This window comes from Ambystoma mexicanum, chromosome 2p, assembly GCF_040938575.1.
Source record: "Ambystoma mexicanum isolate Mex_15411 chromosome 2p, UKY_AmexF1_1, whole genome shotgun sequence".
Classification (NCBI taxonomy): domain Eukaryota; kingdom Metazoa; phylum Chordata; class Amphibia; order Caudata; family Ambystomatidae; genus Ambystoma; species Ambystoma mexicanum.
The window spans coordinates 27785717-27807564 of record NC_090923.1 but is presented as its reverse complement, the minus strand read 5'-3'; the positions used below and the strand labels follow the sequence as shown (position 1 = coordinate 27807564).

The following is a 21848-nucleotide window of genomic DNA, read 5'->3' as shown; positions in this document are numbered from 1 at the left end:
AGGAATTGATAACTGTAGCAAGGTGTATTATGGTACATGTAGTTAGCTGATTTAAATAAGAAAGTACCAAAGTCGTGCAAATGGAAATTAAGGACCAAAGTGTGAATAGGGGTTGTTCAAAGAGTATTATGAAGATAAATGAGTTCCAAATAGTCCATGATGGTTGCCAATGTGTGCGCCAGTGGCACAGGCATGACACATGCGTCCCACGACAATATATCCCATGCTACAGTGTATAGATAGCAGGTAGACCGGTGTGAATTCTATATGGACATGTATCCCACCCACATATATCCCATGGTACAGTGTATAGGTATTAGGTAGCCAGGTATGGCTTCTATATGGACATGCATCCCACCCACATATATCCCATGGTACAGTGTATAGGTAGCAGGTGGACAGGTATGGCTTCTATACGGACCTGCATCCTGCCCAGATATGTCCAATGGTACAGTGGGAGCAGGTAGACAGGTGTGGATTCTATATGGACATGCATCCTGCCCACATATATCCACGGTACAGTGCATAGGTAGCAGGTAGACAGGTGTGGATTCTATATGGACATGCATCCTGCCCACATATATCCCATGGTACAGTGTATAGGTAGCAGGTGGACAGGTGTGGATTCTATATGGACATGTATTCCACCCACATATAACCCATGGGACAGTGTATAGGTAGCAGGTGGACAGGTGTGGATTTTATATGGACATGTATCCCACCCACATATCCCATGGTACAGTGTATAGGTAGCAGGTGGACAGGTGTGGATTTTATATGGACATGTATCCCACCCACATATATCCCATGGTACAGTGTATAGGTAGCAGATAGACAGGTGTGGATTCTATACGGACATGGATGCCAGCCACATATATCCCATGGTACAGTGTATAGGTAGCAGGTAGACAGGTGTGGATTCTATATGGACATGGATCCCACCCACATATATCCCATGGGACAGTGTATGGTTGCAGGTAGACAGATGTGGATGCTATACGGACATGGATGCCAGCTGTCATGGAAATGTCTGAGACAAGGAACGCAAATAGATCAAGACTGCCGCAGAACAGTTAGACCGAAGACAGAGAAAACCTTCCTCCCAAGAGCACAGCCTGCAGGATATAATATACCTGTCAGGCCAGGGGCTTTGGCGAAAAAGTCAGGAGCAGCAACAGAGCTACAAGAAAAAACAATATCACAAATCAATATCAAGAACTCCAATGGTACAAAACCAGCAGCACTTCCCTTGGTAACCCAACTCTTACCTGCTGTTTGATGCATAACAACGATGAACCTGCTTGACAGTGAAGACCATGTTAGAAGAGAGGGATGACCAAAGTCCAGAATTCTTGATCCAAGTGTTGACAGTCCCAACAACCTAACCTGAACGGCACGAGGGCCCGTCTACAAGTGTTCCAATAATCCAAATGAAAAGAGGGAAAAAACAGCAAAGCGTCCCAGGTAATTCCCCAAGATGTGTAGTACACTAGTAACCAGAGGAGAATCACAGCAGAGCGTCCCAGGTAATCCACCAGTTACGTTGTGTACACTTAGCCAGTAGAGAATGCAGCAGAACGTCCCAAGTGATCCACCAGTTTGGTAGTGAACACGTGAGGGGAAGAAGAGTTAGTCCCGTGAGAGGAAAAAGAGTAGTTTAGCAAGGTGATATATCGCGGACAATACTTCTGTATCCTGCGGGGGCAATGCCTGGACAACTTGCCTTGAAAGAGTTCTGGGCAGAACAAGGCAAGGGAAAACGAAGTTGCCAGGTAAGGAGTAATCCAAAAGCAGCGTTAATGGAAAGTCCGTAGGTCAGGGAGCCAGGACGCAATGAGAGGAGGGGAATCGGCGCCAAGGAACAGAACAAGGCGGAGACGAAAATCAGTCCTTTTCACAATCCAAAGTCTGGATACAAGGAAAAAGTATATGCGTCTTAACTTGTAAGCAACAACACAGTTAAGGAGCACAGGAGGAGCATCCCAAAGCAGTTCTAATAGCCGCAGTATGGGGAAGACGGGAAGCACGCTGCGTGTGGGTCACGCGATCGCTCCCATCCCGGAAATGTAGTTGCTTCCCCAGTCTCGTCGCTGCAATAAATGCCACAGCAATTTCAAAGAATGCCTGGACAGGCGTCTGGCTCCTAATGTGAGAGACTGGGTCATGGCACCATGACACCAGCCACATATCCCCCATGGTACAGTGTATAGGTAGCAGGTGTGGATTCTATACGGACATGCATCGGTCCCACATATATCCCGTGGTACAGTGTATAGGTAGCAGGTAGACAGGTGTGGATTCTATATGGACATGCATCCTGCCCACATATATCCAATGGTACAGTGTATAGGTAGCAGGTAGACAGGTGTGGATTCTATATGGACATGCATCCTGCCCACATATATCCAATGGTACAGTATATAGGTAGCAGGTAGACAGGTGTGCATGGATCACACCCACATAGATCCCATGGCACAGTAAATAGGTATCAGGTAGACGGGTGTGGATTCTATACGGACAAGCATCTCACCCACATATATCCCATATTACAGTGTATAGGTAGCAGGTAGACAGCTGAGGATTTTGTATGAATATGTGCCTTACCCACATCTAGTGTATATTATGCAGGTAATTTGGTAGGAATTTGTAGAGTAAGTAGTATGTTCTTGAGGAGTCGAAAAGTTGTTCCTGTTGCTATCCTCGCTGGTGTTGATTTGCAGCACTGATAGAAGTTTGTGCGGAGTGCATACATTCTTCCTGTTGCTATCCTAGATAGTGTTTATGTGCAGCACTGGTAGAGGTTCTTGAGGAGTGGAAATGTTCTTCCTGTCACTTCCAGAGCTGGTATTGATTTGCAGCGCTGCTAGAGGTTCTTGAGGAGTGACATTGCTCCTCCTGTTACTAGCCTAGCTGGTGTTGATTTGCAGCACTGCTAGAGGTTCTTGAGGAGTGGAAATGCCCCTGTTGCTTGCCTTGCTGGTATGAGTATGCAGCACTGATAGAGGTTCCTGAGGAGCGGAAATGTTCTTCCTGTTGCAAGCCTGGCTGGTGCTGATTTGCAGCACTGGTAGAGGTTCTTGAGGAGTGGACATGTTCTTCCTGTTGCTAGACTGTCTTGTGTTGATTTGCAGCACTGCTGGAGGTTCTTGAAGAGTGGACATGTTGTTCCTGTTGCTTGCCTTGCTGGTATGAGAATGCAGCACTGGTAGAGGTTCTTGAGGAGCGGAAATGGTTTTCCTGTTGCTAGCCTGGCTGGTGCTGATTTTCAGCACTGCTGGAGGTCCTTGAAGAGTGGAAATGTTGTTCTTGTTGCTTGGCTAGCTGGTGTTAATTTGCAGTACTGGTAGAGGTTCTTGAGTAGTGTGAAAAGTTCTTCCTGTTGCTAGCCTGGCTGGTTTGCAGCACTGGTAGAGATTTTTGAGGAGTGGAAATGTTGTTCCTGTCGCTTGGCTAGCTGGTGTTAATTTGCAGTACTGGTAGAGGCTCTTGAGTAGTGTGAAAAGTTCTTCCTGTTGCTAGCCTGGCTGGTTTGCAGCACTGGTAGAGATTTTTGAGGAGTGGAAATATTGTTCCTGTCACTTGGCTAGCTGGTGTTGATTTGCAGTACCGGTAGAGGTTCTTGAGCAGTGTGAAAAGTTCTTACTGTTGCTAGCCTGGCTGTCTGAATTTGCAGCACTGGAGGAGGTTCTTGAGGAGTGGGCATGTTTCTCCTGTTGCTAGCGTCGCTGGGGTTGATTTGCAGCACTGGTAGAGATTTTTGAGTAGTGGAAATGTTGTTCCTGTTGCTTGGCTAGCTGGTGTTGATATGCAGCACTTGCAGAGGTTTTTGAGGAGTGGACATGTTTCTCCTGTTGCTGGCATTGCTGGTGTTGATTTCCAGCACTGGCAGCGATATTTGCTGCATTCTGTTAGGTCCTCATGCATCAAGATTAGTTGTTTCATCCTAAAATTTGGTACAGATCAGACATGGGGTTTCTTGCGTTTTGCCATATTAAGCTTTTCTATGATTACTTTTGTTATGTGTTGCCATTTCATTTATATTTCATTTTTCATGGCTGTACTTATTCACCAATCACAGGCAGGTAAATTGTGTATCATGTTCTAATGGGGCCTTGATATATATTTTTGCAAAATAGTATTTTTGGGGTAACATGTGGTGTTTTAGTGTTACTTTGTTTTCCTGAATGCTCTGTAGAATCGTCTCACCATTTCTGCTTCTTGAAAGATCTTCAGACCTCTTTACATGTAAAGAATTTCACATCATTCTCAGTGACATTTGTTTGTTTTATTTTATTAATGCTTCTCAGTACTTTGGTTGTAATTATGTTAATTAGAGGCGTTTTAGGTATTGCCAGATCTACTCTTTGTACTTTATTTTTATTCATTATTGCCGAGGGTGTGAAGCGTAGTGCAATATAGGATCACATGTATTTCCCGCATTTGAATTCCCGTTCGAGTTTCATTGCCTGACGCTTCTTGTGCTGTAAGTCCTGGTCATTGCTGTGAATGTATTTCTTTTATTGCATTTATGTTTCAAGGCTTTACAGCGCCACAGGAACTTTAGGGTCTTTAAAGACCCACTAAAGCCTCTTTTCAAAGAATGGATCTTCTAATGGCTTCTCAGTGCTGAGGTGTCACATAAGCTTTTCTTGCATTCTGTGCACTTATAGGGCTTCATCCCTGTATGGACTCTCTGATGGACTATCAGTGCTGAGGAAAGACTGGCTCTTTTCTTTCACACTTGTGCACTGGTAGGGCTTCTCCCCAGTATGGACCCTCTCATGGCGTCTCAGAGCTGAGAGGTCACTGGAGCTTTTCTTGCACTCTGAGCACTTGTAGGGCTTCTCACCAGTATGCGTCATCTGATGGATTTTCAGAGCTACGATGCCATAGAATCTTTTCTTGCACTCAGAGCACCTGTAGGGCTTCTTTCCAGTATGGATCCTCTGATGCAGTATCAGAGATGACGATTGAGTGAAGCACTTCTCGCACTCTGGGCACTTGAAGGGCTTCCCCCCAGTATTAATCCTCTGATGGGTAATCAAGGCCGCTTTTGAGCGAAAGCTCTTTTTGCACGCTGTGCACGTGTAGGGCTTCACCCCAGTATGGATCCTCTTATGGCATTTAAGAACAGAGGACTGACTGAAGCTTTGTTTGCACTCTGGGCAACTGTAAGGCAACCCCAGTATGGATCCTCTGATGTGTTCTCAAATGTGGGTATTGACTGAAGCTTTTCTTGCATTCTGTGCACTTGTAGGGATTCCCCCCCAGTATGGCTTCTCTTGTGCAGATTCAATTTATTGCAGCTGCTGAAGCTTTTCTTGCACTCTGTGCACTTGTGGGGCTTCGCTCCAGTATGGAGCTTCTCATGTTTTATCAGAGATGAAGGGTCAGTGAAGCGTTTCTTGCGCTCCGTGCATTAAAAGGGCTTCCCTCCAGTGTGGATCATCTCATGCTTGTTCAAGTTTGCTTTGTGATAAAAGCTTTTTTTTGCACTCTGTGCACTGGAAAGGCTGCTCCTGTAACGCTCACCTGGTATCCACGGGGATGCCACTCAGCCTGTCTGGACTTCCTACGACCTCAAACCCTTCCCTGGAATCTGCTCGACCGAAGACTGGGCCTGAAACACAAGATTGCCAGAGTTTAACTCTCTATTGGCTCTGCTTGCTTGACCCCCTCTTCCTTGGGTCCAAACCTTCCCCTGGTCCACTCCGCACCTTGTCTCAGGTTTGACAGGTTGATCAAGTACAGTGTCTACACAACTAGCCCCACTAGCCCACTCCTCACCTGATGAATCTGTTGGAGACGCAGTAGATTCGTCTGTAGAACTTTCCTTCTTCTTTTTTCTCCAGGTGGTTCTTGTGGACTTGGTTTCGATCTTGTTCTTGGATTTGAAGATAGAAGGACGGGCTCACCTAGAGTCCACTTTGCCAAAGAGGCTACGTGCCCGGCAGCGGGGACTCCAGGGAGCCCACCCCAAACCAGGGAAAAACCGGATGAAAAAACCCTGGTAGATCTTGATATGGATGGTAGTTGATGCAGTCCGTAGAGAAATCCAGTAAGAGTGAAGGCAAGAGTAGTATTGCCTACAAGTACAAGAATGCACTGGTTGTTGTCGTAGTAGGCGATTGCCTGTTGTCCGGGTAGAGGTCCAGCTGGCGTGCAGAAAACACGCGGATATAGTGGTACACAAGGAAAGGACTGTGTGTCGGGAACACACCGCTTCAACGGTAGACACCGCTCACAGAAAACAATGAAAGCTGGGAACTGCCCAGCGCGGGAGAGAGTACAGCAGTAGCAGGAAGGGCTGAGAGAGATGCAAACAGGTTATGGCGACAGACGCCGCACAAGCGGAGAGGAAAGTAGTCCAGAACGGAAGGAGGCAAGGAGCCGTTCGAGTGGGAAGCAACCCACTAACAAACGACCAACAAGGTAGGCAGAAACCGGGAAGGGAACACAAGAGGGAGCGTAAGCAAACTTACTCGCAGGAACAAAGTAAGGAAGTTGCAACGCACAGGTGCTTCTCATCTGCTGGTCTTTAAGGCGGCTAATACTGGAAGTCTAGAATGCGCTGTGCGTTGCATGGAATAATTCAGTCCTTCTTCCATATCGTCCATCCCCTCCATACTTTCCATGGGCGATATGTGACACCTTGTTTTCTTGTGTAGCGCGCTCTCTATCCTGCCTTCGCTGCAGAGGTGCATTGACTGATGCAGGCTCGATGTTGCCTAGTTGCTTCACTGGCAATGGCCCGACGGACTGGTCTTGCTGAGACTTCAGCCCGACCGGTAAGTAGAATGAGTCTTATGAACAGTTCTGTTGGCTCTTGTTTCTTTTATAATGCGTTTTTCCTTCCTAGGTGATGGAGGGGTTTGAAGATGGCGACGCGCTGCTGAGGTGAGCAGAACCAACGGTGAGTGAGAGCGCAGAGCGCGATGCTAATCGCTCTTCTTTGTATTAACCAATGTTCGTTTTTGTGTCCTTTTAGGTGCCCCAATAACCCATCGTGGATGCGAGCTGAGGAGATGAGATGCGGTGAGTAAGCGCGATGTACGGCACCTCCTAAAGCTTTCGTGCTAACTGGTATGTCTTTTCCCCTTTGCAGGTCGACGGGATGCTCCGGAGCTGAAGTTACTCCGATCGGCGGGAGTTCAGGTAAGCGTTTAAATCTTCTTACAATTTTCAAGCAAGCTAAGATATGCAAAATGCTTACCAATGTCTTTTTTTCTGTTCTTTTATCCTTTCGTAGGATGCGGCGTGCCGAGATGGAGATGACACCGCCGTAGCAGCCTGCAAGACTGGAGGAGCGATGGACAGAAGCTGGACGCTCTTCAAGGTAAGGGTATTATTAATGGTGTGCTTGTTCTTGCAGGAGCGCCGGGCACGGAAGAAAGAAGAAGGCCTCTTCGAGCACCGTGAGTATCACGCTGCAGGTGCAGAGAAACGCAAAGCGTGTTTCTTAGGCCGGGCGTGGTTTAAATAGTCTCCAGGTATCCCAGATATCCCTGGGCTGAACCACACCCAAAAGGCTAGACCGCCCGCTCAGTTCAAGGAACTGAATTATATGGGGGCATCCATCTTGCAAGTCCAATGCTAATTGGATCTTAGGGCTGTGTGTGAGATTGGCGCCACAGGCACCAGGTCGGAGTCCAAGTGGATCTCTCGGGGGGATGGAGAGAGAGGTCCTTGGGGGCCAAGGAGGTGACTGTGGCCTGGCTCCAGCCTGATATCTCAGAGGGCTGGGGGCATGAATCGTGACAGCTCCCCAGTATGGATTTTCTGATGGCTTCTCAGAGCGGAGGAGTAGCTGAAGCTTTTCTTGCACTCTGGGCACTTGTATGGCTCTCCCCAGTATGGATCCTCTGATGGAAGCTCGGAGATGAAGGTAGACTGAAGCTTTGCTTGCACTCTGTGCACTTATAGGGCTTCACCCCCGTGTGCATCTTGCGATGCTTGTATAGGTGTGATTTGAGTTTGAAGCGTTTCTCACACTCTGTACACTTATGGTGCTTCTCTCCAGTATGGACCATCTGATGTCTTCTCAGAGATGAAGAGTCAGTGAAGCTTTTCTTGCACACTGTACACAGGTAGGGCTTCTTCCCAGTGTGCACCCGCTGATGTCTTCTCAGAGATGAAGAGTCACTGAAGCTTTTCTTGCACTCTGTGCACTTGTATGGCTTTTCCACAGTATGGACCATCTGATGTTTTCTCAGAGGTGAAGAGTCAGTGAAGATTTTCTTGCACACTGTACACAGGTAGGGCTTCACCCCAGTGTGCACCCTCTGATGTCTTCTTAGAGATGAAGAGTCAGCGAAGATTTTCTTGCACTCTTTGCGCTCTAGTGGCTTCCCCCTGTGTGGGTCTTCCGATGTTCGTACATGTTTAATCTGTGGGTGAAGGTTTTCGCACACTCTGTACACTTGTACCGTTTCTCAGCCATGTGAAATTTCATATGCATGATTTGACTTGAGTTTGATTTTAATTATGGCTCTGCTCTCTGTTGAAAGAAAAGGTTTAATATATTATTTATAATCATTGTATAGTCTGCAGGGTAATGTTCTAATTTCTTATGAGTAAAATTATGTACTCCTAATCCTGCTCTTCCTCGTCTCTGTGCATACCAATGAAGATGCCTGCCTTCTTATAGCAGTCTACTTGCAAAAATGATTTTGGTTTTGGCATTTTTTTCCCCCACTGTCATTCAGGTATAAGACTCCTTAACTCTCATGGGACTTTCTGTATCATACGAAGGCGGGGGCAATCCATTCTCCAAGTTAAGAGAGGTGGATGTAGAGGAACTCTAGGAAGAGGAGTAATTACGGCAAGTTATGACAGCATTACCCCTTCTTAGCCCCAGCACGTACAATGACGTGTACCAAAGCCAAATTATCTCACTCCACTCTCATACCTTCAAGAAGAAGACACAGAAACAGTGCAAAGGTTAGTGTTTTTCTGTGCAATACTAAGTGTTCAAGCTGGTGCATCCCAAAGGACTCCAGGCCCAAAGTAATGCTCTCCAGTCTCTGGAACTTAGACCCATAGTGATGGATGAACATTGAGGGTGTAGTCTTGGCACCCACATTGCATATCTCGTAGATCCCACTTTGCCTCTGCCAGTGATGATTTGTGGAGTCAGTTTATGACTTGTAAGGAAATGAAGGAGTTCTGTTGAATGAATTAGGGTGCGGGGAGAGAACTGCAGCTCTGGCACAAGAAACTGCTGCTATAACAAACAGATAAAGGAGTGTCATCAAGTGAAGGGCACTCCTGTCCCCTGCACACCATAAATACTGAGCTATGTCAATTAATCGTTTGTCTGCTAATCGATCCATTGTGACTGTTTTATAGGATACATTTAAAGAGCGAATAACAGAGTATCCATTTATATTTGTATTTTAATTGACATCAACAAATAACATAATGAGCTTAACCCTTCATCAGGAGCAAATGTCTTTGAGGAAATGTGCATATCCTTCAGTAAGAAATATGTTCATAAGGTTGGTGACAAACATGACTTCATGCTTTCTATACAGGGACGTGTGACAAACATGACTACATGCGTTCTATACAGGAACGTATTAGCTGGTCTCGCTCATGCTCAGCTGCCAATCACCTGGCTGACTTCACGGGGGATAATATCCATATGGTATCTTCTCTTACGCCATAAATGATCTGTTCCTTAATGTTCTCAATGGATCTCACCACCTAACAGTAGGATTACATGGAAGATAATATAAATCTCTATTCACTCAAATGAAAGTATGTATCAAACTACTCTAGATTCAAAAATCACTGTAGGTGCCTACCTGTAAAATGGAGGGAGGCCTTAAATGCACTTGGAGTACAGGACCATTCACTGGAGATCCAGCCTATAGACGTGGTAACGAGTGGACCTGACTATAGATCTGTAAGAATTATATCAATGTCTGGCATCAAACAAAATCCATCTTTTTTAGCAAGTAATTCAGTTCCATTAATAAGTGTATATGTATATGGTCGCTCACCTACAGTGTGTCAGGATCGTTGGCTCTGTAGTGACAGTATGTGACCTATTTTAAAAGAACCATAAAATATGGTTGAGTGCAAATTGTGTGCTACCCTTGCATTATGGGTCAAAGTATTTTAAAAAGACAAATGTTAGGAGGAAGAAATCAAACTATCTGATAGAAATCTCTCCTGGATATCACCTGAGGAGAGAGCAAAGCTCAGGCACTGTAATTCCACAATGATTACTTACTCCTGTTATGGCCGATGGGTTCACATGGGAACGAATCTGAAATCAAGAATAAAATATCAATTTGGGATGCAACCCATTAGCTTTACTCTAGATTAAAAGTTGTAAAACAGGATGGACAGAACCTGAGTGGGTCTCACCTCCATTCTGTGATGAGAAAGCTGTTCTGGGATCTCGGAGCAGCTACGATCTGGACCGAAAATGGCTGCTTTTTATGCAACATAATTGACGTTTAATACCAGAGCGTGATTATGTCATTGTACGATGTCAACACTATGGTTTCAGTTATGCCACTCTACAATTTCTACAATTGGCAGTTCACTAGATTATATACACAACTCATTAAACTCTTCCCGAAACCTCCCATGGTGGCATACACAGAATCTAAGGGACAGCCTATCAAAGCAGAAAGATCTGACCAATTGAGACAACTTCTCTTAACCAAACGTAAACATGGGACATTTCCCTGTTTACATTGCAGTCACTGCAAAAATATTTTAAAGGGTGACCACATCAGACATCCACACACTGGTAAAAGAAATTGGGTTCAAACACTTTGCCACCTGTGAGTCTAAGCATGTCATTTATGGCTTGGTTTTCCCCATGTGGCATATTCTACGTAGGACAAATCAGTAGAAAAATCAAGGCACAACTCACTGAACCCAAGTCCAACATACAGACTAACAACCAATAATCCCTGGTGGATCTTCTGGCCAGCTGTGAGACCCGCAAAGTAACCGGAGACCCGCCTGAAGGAGGCCTGGTGACCAACCTCTGCCGCGGTACCGGAGGAGCTCTGTCTTGCTGTCGATCTTTAGCAGTCCTGTGAGGGAGCTGCGACCCGTGGAGTGGCAGGACCATCCATTCCTGATGTCTGATTGTTGCCCTGAGAAGAAGAGCCGTTGGAAGTGCCCCTGGACCAACCAGTGGCTGAGCAGCTCCAAGTTTGGGGTACCGCGCTACAGACGCTGCCCTTCTGAGTTGAGGCCTGGAACTTTGGGGATCCTCAGATTGCCCGAGACTTACATCAGCAAAATTTCAGAGTCCTAGCGTCAAGGAGACCCAAGATAGGAGGAAAAAGTCTCACCGCCGCAAGTGAGTCCCTTTACATCCCCGTGCTGTGGTGACCACCGTCCAAAACAGCGTCCCTGCATAGAGGCCTGCCCTGAGAGGGGTGCTGCTGCATTTTTTCAATCGAGAGTCCTTGCACCAGCCAAATATACAAACCGGAGAACCGCTTTAAACTGCAACCCTGTGAATCAAGGACAGAGGCTGAAGCTGGGAAACGCAAGTTCAGACCCTCTTCCAACGACCTGCCAAGTCCTGTGACGAATTGGAGTACGGGGGTGAGTTACAGAGGTTCTTACCTGCCCCTAAACTCCCTTTGAAAGTGATGCTTTCTTAGAATAAACTTATAACAGAATTGGCTTTGCCACTGCTTGCTCATGCAAGATTTCTGAACATTGGGGCTACTTTAGTTGGCTAGTTTAACTTGTACTCTAATACGAATTGTTCACTGGACCCCAGAGACCCTACCTGCATTTTGGGCATAAGGCCCCAGACAACTTAGGGCTGGATCTTTAAATCAAGGGTGAAATCTCTGTGGACCTACAGTACCTGATTTAATATGTAATTTCCTTGGCAGGAGTTTTGATTAATATTATGTCCTATAACAAGTGATATATATATGTAAACTATTTTTCTAGTGTTGTGTGATAACTCTACCTGCCAGTAGTCATTGGGCCTCATTACAAGTCTGATGGTCCGGTAACTACGGTACCGGTAAGCTTGCTGGTACCGTAGTTACCGGACCGGCAGACTATGAGTTCTGCTTGCGGGTGCCTTTTCGGCCACCAGGCTTGACCTGGCAGCCATACCGGCACCCACGAGCAGACACTGCCGGTAGCACCAGCATCATTCTGAATGGCGCTGGTGCTACCGGCCTCCCCATTCCCATTGAGCCCTATGGTGCTCGAATGGGAAGAAATGGAATCCGGCCCTGGCAATGGGGACATACAGGGTCTGTCAATGTTGTAATAGCCCTGTACATCCCCATTTCCAGGGGCTGGAAAAAAAATGCAAGTTTGGCAGCAGCCTGCCGGTATTAATGGCAAGGCGACCACCAAACTTGTAATGAGGTCCTTTGTTTTATAGTGTGTGTTGGCCAATAAATAATAACTGTATTTGTATACATCCTGTCTAAGTGTAATCTGTGATTTCCAATGTGTGTACTCATTGTGGACCCTTTACAAGCTCACCACCTCTTAAGAACTCAGCCTAGACAGCCTGTCACTGCTACCTGAACTGGTTTGGCTACAGCTCCCAGGGTTGTCCCTGTCACAATATAGGTTGGCCTTCTATACATGTCCACCACGTCACAGTATAGAAAATCAGTCCTAACAGAAATGCATTTTATATTTTGTTGAGTTAATTGTTCCATTACATCAGGAGCAGATGTGGTATGCCCATATAGCTCATGGATTAGTCTACTATTTAAGACGGATTTTGCATCTTTAGTAAGCAGACCAGTTGTAATGCTTTTTAAAATGTTAGCATAGGTGAGGTCTGCAGACTGACACATGTTTTGAGTTAGCTCTCTGTACTGAAAATGTTGCTACATTTCCTATGCTGCCGAGTGTGTCGCAGCATTGTTTGTGTCAAAATGTTTTGAAAATAGGTTCTCCTTTTACTGGTTTTAGGAGGTCTCTGAAAATAATAACGTGTTTTCCTCCAAACAGTTCTTCGTAGGCCATTTTTAGGACTTATTGCATTCTGATGTGAACTAAAGCCAGCTATTAGGAGCACTTTCATTGGTTTGAGAATTCTGCGTACTTCAGTAGCAGCTTCTGCTGATAATTTGTAGCATTCTAATTTGTTTTGGTGTTCTAATGGAAGGAGCAGTAGTTGGTGTAAAGTTATCTCTCCTATGTTGTAGGCAGCTAAACCTGTGGGTGCTGTTACAACAGCCGAAAGGTTGTTTGTTAAATTTTGTAGACATTTGCTGATTATTTTAATTAACGATGTTTTACCAAAACCAACTTCACCACTTACATAGAAGAGCAGAGGTTTATAAGTTTTACAGCTACAACTTTGTTTCATGTTTAAAACCATGTTCAACTCCTTCAGTGACCTCTAGATAAATGGTGAGTTGTTCATCATTTAGCTGTCATTTGAGCACTGACAAGTCTCCTTCAGATTGTTTAGATTGATACATGGTATTTTCTACTTCAGTCATGGCTATTTCTGCTTCATTTAGAATGAGTGGTTCTCCAAGTGGTTCTTGGCTTCCTGTAAGGGAAGGTTGACTGCCCTCAGGAGTGTCTCTCTAGTTGAGATTCAACTTCTTCCTCTTGTTGGCGTTCACTGTCCAACATTTCTTTGTATTGTTTGAAATTGACATGCGCTATACTGCTTTCATTTGCATTGAATGCAGCTTCAAATGAGTCATGGTTCCCTCTTTTCTCCATGGTTTAAAAAGTTTCAGTAGGGCCATGTAATAAAGTTTCCTATGTTGTGGAGTTTTAAATGATAAATTTATATGATTAATTAGGCTGGGTTTGGTAAGTTTGACTAGGCTTCCTTCACAAGTTAAGACTAAATAATTGCCAGTTGTCTCATCTGGTATGACATTATTTTTGTAGGAGTAATTTTGGGCTATGTGGTACAGGCACATGTTTTCCAAAGCAGTATGTAATGATCTTTGGTGATGTATTGTATTCTTTTGTAATGTTGTCGCCGCTGTCTCACAAGCTTTGTCTTCCATGTTCTGTGCGGGCTCATGAGACAGGGACGACAGTTGGAGAGAGATCAGCTGAGCGGCGGTGCCTCATTATCTCTCTAAGCGGCGATGCCTCGTTGTCGCTCAGAGCGGGCCCGCTGAATAAAGACCTGAAATCAAGCTTACTGTGTCAGTCTTTTCACAATACTTCTGTTTGGGTAGTATGTGTCTAGTATGTGTCTAGTAAATTGTTTTTAAATGTCCTGGCTGTTGCTATGATTTGTGGCTATTGTTTCTATCTCTACTATAGGATTTGAGTACTCTTTGTCTGGATGAAGCTGGATCAAGGTTTAGCCAGACAATGTGTTCAGATTTTCCATATAAAGCTGTACCTGTTAAACGGTCTCCAGCTTCGTCGCACCTGCATTCTCTATGGGAGAGCATTTTTATACTGAAGCTGTATAATTTTTGTGACAGATGAAATGTCATCCCAGCGGTCTTTTAGCTGTTTTTCAGCTTCGGTGAGATAGGCTGTGACATATCTTGCAACAGCAGTGGAATTGTCTGCAATGTATTGTATGTCTATATTTGCATTCCAAAGAGAGCAATGATAGAATTCTAATCATTGATATAATTGGACGCTTCGTCCCTTTTAATGTTGTATGTGTTTTTAGGTGATTTGCCTTTTACACTGTGTTAACATATGACATCAATCTATTTACTTGTCCTTTTGCACAAACTAGGGAAGTCAACACAACATTTGGTATAGTATTTACCTTTGTTTATATATCTATGTTGGCAGTATTTGCCAAACATATGTTTTTGGAAGCATACGATTTGTGTACGTAGGCTCTATGTGTGGCTGAATTTTCACACTATTGGCCTCATTACGACCCAGGCGGTAAGTTAATGGGAGTGGGGAAGGCGCTAATTACGCCACCGTAAATTACGGTGGCGTAATTAGCACCATGCAAAAAGCAGGCGTTAAACTCACCATGGCGCAAAGGGACCTCGGAATCAGGCGTTAAGGGTCGGCGCCGTTTACAGCGCCGTTAACCCCTTATGCCTGATTCGTAATGAGGCCCTATGTGTGAGTCACTTTTTTACAGGCACGTTATAAATGCCATATCATACATCATACATCACCCACCTAAACCCTCCCAGACTTGGAACCAAGCCTCACCTAGGCAGGTGCCTGCAAGAGATACTACTCTGCAGCCCCCACCTGCCGCCATGCCCAATGGCCTACCCTGAATCCTTAAGGGATACACTCCCAAAAAGATTTCCAACCAGATGGGATTTACAATCCCCTAGTGGGGAGGCAGTTAGCCCAAGTGGTTAGTGCTGTAAATTATTCCAAAACAATAAGTTTCAGTCATTAGTTCACCAATATTCAGTTAGTAAAGCGTATCCATGCTTACATTGTCCTGTCTGCCTGCTTACACACAGTCAGGAACCACCAGACTGAAATGAGGCAGGTTTAAACAGGTAAAAAGTATTTGTAAATCACACGATCAATTTACAACTCACTGTTAAGGAACAGTGTAGAATACAAATTCAAGGAAAACATACATTGGTGCATTTGTAAAACAGTATCACAACTGAGCTGATAATGCGCTCAAAATAACCACAAAGTATACAAGAGAATTAAGTAATTTCATACACGGTGTCAACCACACAATAATATGTGGCAAAGTGAAAACATGTGTATTTTACAGTTCAGAGCCATACAATACGTTCTGCTCAAATGATCATCATAAAAAAACATAAAAACACTCCTATAAGGTCATGGGTTCCATCGCGTTTCGGATTATACTAAATCCATCTTCATGGTACGACGTGTTTAAATTTCATAGTGTGTTCGGGGAAGCTCCTCAAGATATCTCCTTAAAGGATGAGAGTACACAAATTAGATCTATGTGGAGTACTAAAAAGTAGTAAAAGCTGTGGTTTCAGTGAAAATACACTAACCTTAAACTCAGGGCAATAGAAGACACTGGCTTCTACCTAGATGGTAGATACAAAATTAGGAGTTAGATAAATATCAATCCTCATACCAGGGACTTGGAGTGGAGTCTCACACTCAAGTAAAGCATTGACTAACTTCACAACTCACCCGGTCAGAAGTCAAATTCCTGTCCCCGGGTAGTGATGTGGTGTCGGGCGGTAACTCCCAAAGTAAGAGTCTGGGAATAGACAAAAAGTAGAGGGAACTATAGTCAAGCTAGGAAACATGTACCATTACTGTAAAAAACATTATAAAGATGTGCAACCAAAACCACCCATACAAGGGCGATTAAAGCGTGTAGCTTGGATTATGCGAAAGGGACACACGCATGCAAGTTACGTGCTCTAAAAGTTATTAGTGACCTTAACTCAAAGAATGATAAGATCCACTCGTGCTGTACATTTAGTATGAGTGAAGCGGCACAGGCATCCCGTGCGTCCCCCTTGATTTCACCCACCTTGTAGTACACCTACGGCAAAGGAGTCGAGTAGCCCGTCACTTAGAAGCGCTGCTCGTCTCAGCCCGGTGTAAATGGTCGCCATGGGAGTGGCGCGCGTCCCTGCTCCGGTCGGCATCTTTGTGTGGGACTAGAAAGACTATTACAAGTCTTTCCATAGTTCAATAAAAACTAGGCGAGTACTATATCTTCACATATACCCCTGTGTGTCATCTGTCTTCACGGGTCATGTTTGATCTATAATCAGTGCCTGACATGAGCGTCATGCATTAAAGGCTTTGTATCTCTGGTTGCCATGAGTGCGGCGTGCATGCATGTCGCACCTACGGCATCCAGATCAAGACGTCAGGAAGCATTCCTCTCCTTGCCTGTCCTGTACATGTAGTGTAGTGGTCTCTTAGGCTGACATGGGCGCGGTGCACCCGCCCATCGCAGCCACAAAATCCACATTTAATGTGGAGGATTTAACATGCAGAGTATACAAAAGGGGACTCAATGTACTAGGGGGTGCCCAAACAGGAACCGACAACTGTCCATGTACACTAGGAACATGAACATTATCCGAAATCCTGCGAGGGTAGACCCATGTTGCGCTATATGTAAATGCTAGAGAGGGTTGAGCACAGAGTACGCAACCAGATTGTGTGTCAATCACTCATTATACATGGGGGGGGGGGCTATAGGGAGTGGAATAAATCATCCAAGACCCTAAACGGGTGAAAATCTGTAGAGTTGATTTCAGATGCAGAAGGAGGGGCACCACAGCATTAAGGAACTGCGTGGAGCCCTCCCTCCCGCATACCCTTAGGAACCCACTGCAGTCGGATGGGGGATACCAGTTGACAAACTCCTCCATCCCTGCCTGCCAGGGTGTGACTATATAAGAATTCATGCAGTTATGTCCCTGCTCCTATGCTACAGCATGTATATTCATTGATAGATATAATTCCTTCTAGTCCTTAGAAAGACCTGTTTGTGTCAGGCATATCTTGGGCTAGGTGTATTTCCTCCGCTTGTTTTACCTGATGTTCGGCTTCATGTGTCTCATGTAGGTGCTTTTTTTAAAAAGCGGTCGTCCATGAGATGATTTCACCTCTCAGTACTGCCTTATTGGCTTCCCGTAGCATCCCAGAGGTCGATGCAGACTCAGAATTTAGTTCGAAATATGATTTGGTTATTTCTTGGATTTTGTCTACCAGGTCTGGAACTCCCAAGTAGTAATTGTTGAGGCGCCAGCTAGGTGGTGGGGTTGGCCTGGACGTATTGAGTTCTAGCACCAGTGGGGAATGGTCAGAGATACCCATGGGAGTAGGTATGCCTCACCCGCCTTGTGTATGTCAGTTGACGGGAGAAAGAAGTAGTCAAGTCTAGAGAGCGCGGCATGTGCCCCGGAGTGGTGCGAGTATTCCCTGGAATTAGGGTGGAGGTCTCTCCATCCGTCACACAGGCCCATGGCGTTTGCAAATGTGGTGAGTCTAGTAGGTATGTTGGGGTTTCTACTATTCAGGTGTGAGCGGTCCGCACCGGTATCTATGACTTCGTTAAAGTCACCACCTATGATCATAATATTAGACGTATCTTCAGCAATCAAGGGGGAAATGTCGGTAAGTAATGACGACAATAGGGTGGGTGGTGCGTAAATGGCTAGCAGTGCGATTGATTGTTCCCAGAGTGTACCTGTCACGTATATGTATCTGCCGCTGGTGTCCTGGGTGACTGTGCTTGGGTGGAATGGGAGTCTTTTGTGTACTAGTATCATGACTCCATGTGAGCCCATGGTAAAGCCTACATGTAGTTTGAGTCTATAGTTCGTGCGTTTGAATAGGTTGCAGCTTGTCCCAGCGAGGTGGGTGTAGGACAAGAACACTATGGGCCTCATCACGAGTTCGGCGGTAATGCAGCGGTTTTCCCGTCGAACGTAAATAGCGCTAACGCCAAGGCCCCCCGCGGATAATCCGCCAGATCACGAGTTTTCGTGCACGCGCACAGGGACATGGCGGTAGCGCAAATAGCGCGCAATGGGTAGAACCCGTAAATCCGGCGCACCGTGCGCTACCGCCACATTGCGCTAATAGCGTGCGCCATGAGCACGCGCTATTAGCGTGCGGGAAACGCGTCACCGCCGGAACGGGAAACAAAGCGGCGGCCATCTTGGAAATCACAATCCGTCGGATATCACAGCCCCTGGAAGCCATCCACCCGATTGAACACCAAAACATGTCACAGGAGCGCACTAGGGGCAAGTATGCCCTGGACAGGGTGAGAAAGTCCAAATTCAGCGACCAGGAGCTGGCTTTACTGGTGGATGAGGCCGAGATCCATCATGAAGAGCTGCAGCAGCGCAAAACCAGTGGCCAGCGCAGAGCACAGATTTGGCGCAACATCAGCCAAAGGGTCACTGCAGTGGGGCGCGTGCCCCGGGATGGGGAGGATTGCCGTAAGCACCTGAACGACCTGCGTGTGAGAGTCTGCGGCATCCTCTCACAGCACAGGAGTGCAAGCAGGGGCACTGGAGGAGGGCCACCACCACCCCCACCCGAACTCACACCTTGGGAGGAGAAGATGACTGCCCTGATTGACATCGGCACCATCGAGGGAATTGGTGGAGCAGAGGCAGGCACTGGCATTGATCCAACTGCAGGTGAGTCCCACCCCAAATGCATACAACTGAAAGTACCACAAATGCAATGAGTGAATTAATGTGAAGAAATGCCTGTGAGGCACTGCAGACACCCATAAGTGACCCCTTGATCCATTGAACCGTAGTGCTGCCTAGACTACCTTGCACGTGCAGTGCATCAATATAAGTGGCAGGGGATAGACATCCATAGCCATGGGACAGCTATGTAGAGTGTGAGTATGCAAGAATACACCCCCAGGACCCTGAGCGCAGTGCACCCCAACCCTGCATGTAATCTTGCCACACAAACATTCCCATGCAGTGTACCTCCACACTCACACCAAGCACCACATGTTGACTGAACGAAATGCAAGTTGAATGCCACTTAATGGCATGAACTGCATGATACTAATGTAGGTTGCCTTGAACTCAAACCACACCCTATGTACCCCACAGGCACACGGCAAACCCCATGGGATGAAGATGATGGGGAGGATGCCACACCATCACGGCGCCCGAGGCAGCGAGCCTCCACCAGCACCACCACCCCACAAAGGGGCCGCACGGAAGGGAACCGACGCAGGCCACCTCCCACTCCACCACAACGCAGCCCTACCAGACTGCTGCAGCACCCACATGCCCGCAGGGAGTCCACAGCCAGCTCGCCCCAAGCCACTAGGCATAGCCCCGATGCAGAGGGACTCACCTGTGGATCGGAGCCCGACGTGGAAGTGACACCTCCACGTGTGCATCAGGCAAGACCTCTGCATTCCCCTGGAAGCAGTGACGCTGAAGGGATGGTCACACCACAGGGGACCCCAGGGCCAGGCAGACAGCAAGCACAAACCACACGTGTGCATGTGCGTCGTGTCCGCACACCACAGCCAGACGAGGGCACGCCATCATATGGCAGACCTGAAGACCGGCACTCAGAGCCCGGCAGCCAAATCCCACCTGGCAACATGTCCCCATGCAGCCCTCCTCCCCCCAACAGCGCACAAGTGGCAGGCCGGCACCTGCCACACCAGGGGTACCCTTCATCACGGGGGCAGCAGTGATGGGCTGACTGGACGTGATCGAGACCAAACAGGCCAAAGTTGAATCTATGGCAAAGGTGCACAGCCGGCACATCAAGGCTATCAGTGCATCCATACGCCATGGATGCAAGTACATAGCGCGTGACAATGCGTGCACACGCAGAGTGGTAGAACAATGCACCGCAGCCCTGACAGGGTTTGGCCAAAGGGTGAGGGAGTTGTGCGAGGCAGTGTCAGCACTTGCTGAGCAGACAAGAGAGGGGAACAACCTTCTCCGACAGCACATGCAGGCAACCGGGTCAGTCCCTTCAACCTCCACCACACCCACGGAGGGATCCCTTGAGCCGTCGCCTAGGCGCCGTTCATTGCGCCACCTGAGGTCACACACACCAGAGGGACCTGGTCAAGGAAAGCGTCCACGACCATCCTAGTCGGACATGGCATCGTTGTGGGTGCCCTTATAACAAACATGCACCTACCGGCACTGTTGTGGGCTGTTCACTGGGGGGAGGGGGGATTGTGTGCTGGGTGATCACTGGGGGGAGGGGGGATTGTGTGCCTAGTGTTCACTGGGGGGAGGGGGGATTGTGTGCTGGGTGTTCACTGGGGGGAGGGGGGATTGTGTGCCTAGTGTTCACTGGGGGGAGGGGGGATTGTGTGCTGGGTGTTCACTGGGGGAGGGGGGATTGTGTGCTGGGTGTTCACTGGGGGAGGGGGGATTGTGTTCTGGGTGTTCACTGGGGGGAGTGGGGATTGTTACACTGATAATAAATCACGTTTCATAAAGCACAAAGCTTGGAAAGTAGTGATTGTGAAAAAGTGCAATTTAATGTGCAAGTGACATTTGTTAAATGTAGCCGTCACCCGTTACAAAAGAACACATCAATCAATCCCTGTCTGGCCAACCTCCCCTCCCTCAGGCCAACCCTTTGTGCACGTGCAACACCTTCCGGCACGTCATCACCTTCACTCCCATCCTCAGATGGCTGCACATGAGCATCAGGGGGCAGTGGCACATTCCTGCGACAGCAGATGTTGTGCAGCATGGCACATGTCAGTACAATTTTTCCTACATTTTCTGGTGCATAAATCAATGCCGCTCCCGTACGGTCCAGGCACCGGAGGCGTGCCTTCAGCAGTCCAAATTCCCTCTCCACGCAGATCCGTGTACGAGCATGTGCAAGGTTGTATGCCCGCTCCGCTGCAGTGTGTGGAAGACGCACAGGGGTCATGAGCCATGTGTACTGGGGATATCCAGAAACACCTGCAGGGGAGTGAAAGCAGGTTTGGGGACAAGGTAAGTTCAGTGGGTGTACAGGGCTCAGTCATCAGTGTCATATTGCCAAACTTGTCATTTGGTCGATGACATTGTGGAGTGTGTTGTGCTACGAGCAGCATTGAATCAATGAGGCACTCACAACTTGGTACGCCTCTGTTTCAGTATGTGACAGTACTCATTCACTTGTCACTGAGTAAGGGGGCCCTTCCATCTTCCATCTTCCATCTTCTTGTGCATGCAAGAAGTGGCTACCTCATGTGTCATTGCCATTCACTTTGGCTGCAGTTGCATCTGCTGGTTGTCACTATTCTGTACTGTTCTCCATGCATTTCATTGGCCATTCAGGGGACAGGGTTTGTGGGATGTACATTGCCATTACTCAGGCTACTTATGTGTGGTGCATTTGTGGATGTGGAGACTTTAGTGTTACATTTGCATGACTGTCGGGTGGGCAGGGTGTAATGTCTGTACTGTGTCAGTGTCAGTGTTGGAAGG

General features: G+C 46.9%; 1 long non-coding RNA gene and 1 pseudogene across 1 annotated transcript; both read right to left on the bottom strand.

The window, feature by feature from the left end:
- Nucleotides 1-4664: 4664 nt before the first annotated feature.
- On the bottom strand, nucleotides 4665-10380 carry LOC138567695 (zinc finger protein 271-like; annotated as a pseudogene).
- Nucleotides 10381-15467: 5087 nt separating this feature from the next.
- On the bottom strand, nucleotides 15468-16139 carry LOC138566160 (uncharacterized). The gene is made up of 3 exons (XR_011301851.1): nucleotides 16069-16139; nucleotides 15924-15959; nucleotides 15468-15838 (listed from the first exon to the last, which is right to left on the bottom strand). It is a non-coding gene; the product is annotated as an uncharacterized lncRNA (long non-coding RNA).
- Nucleotides 16140-21848: the final 5709 nt, after the last annotated feature.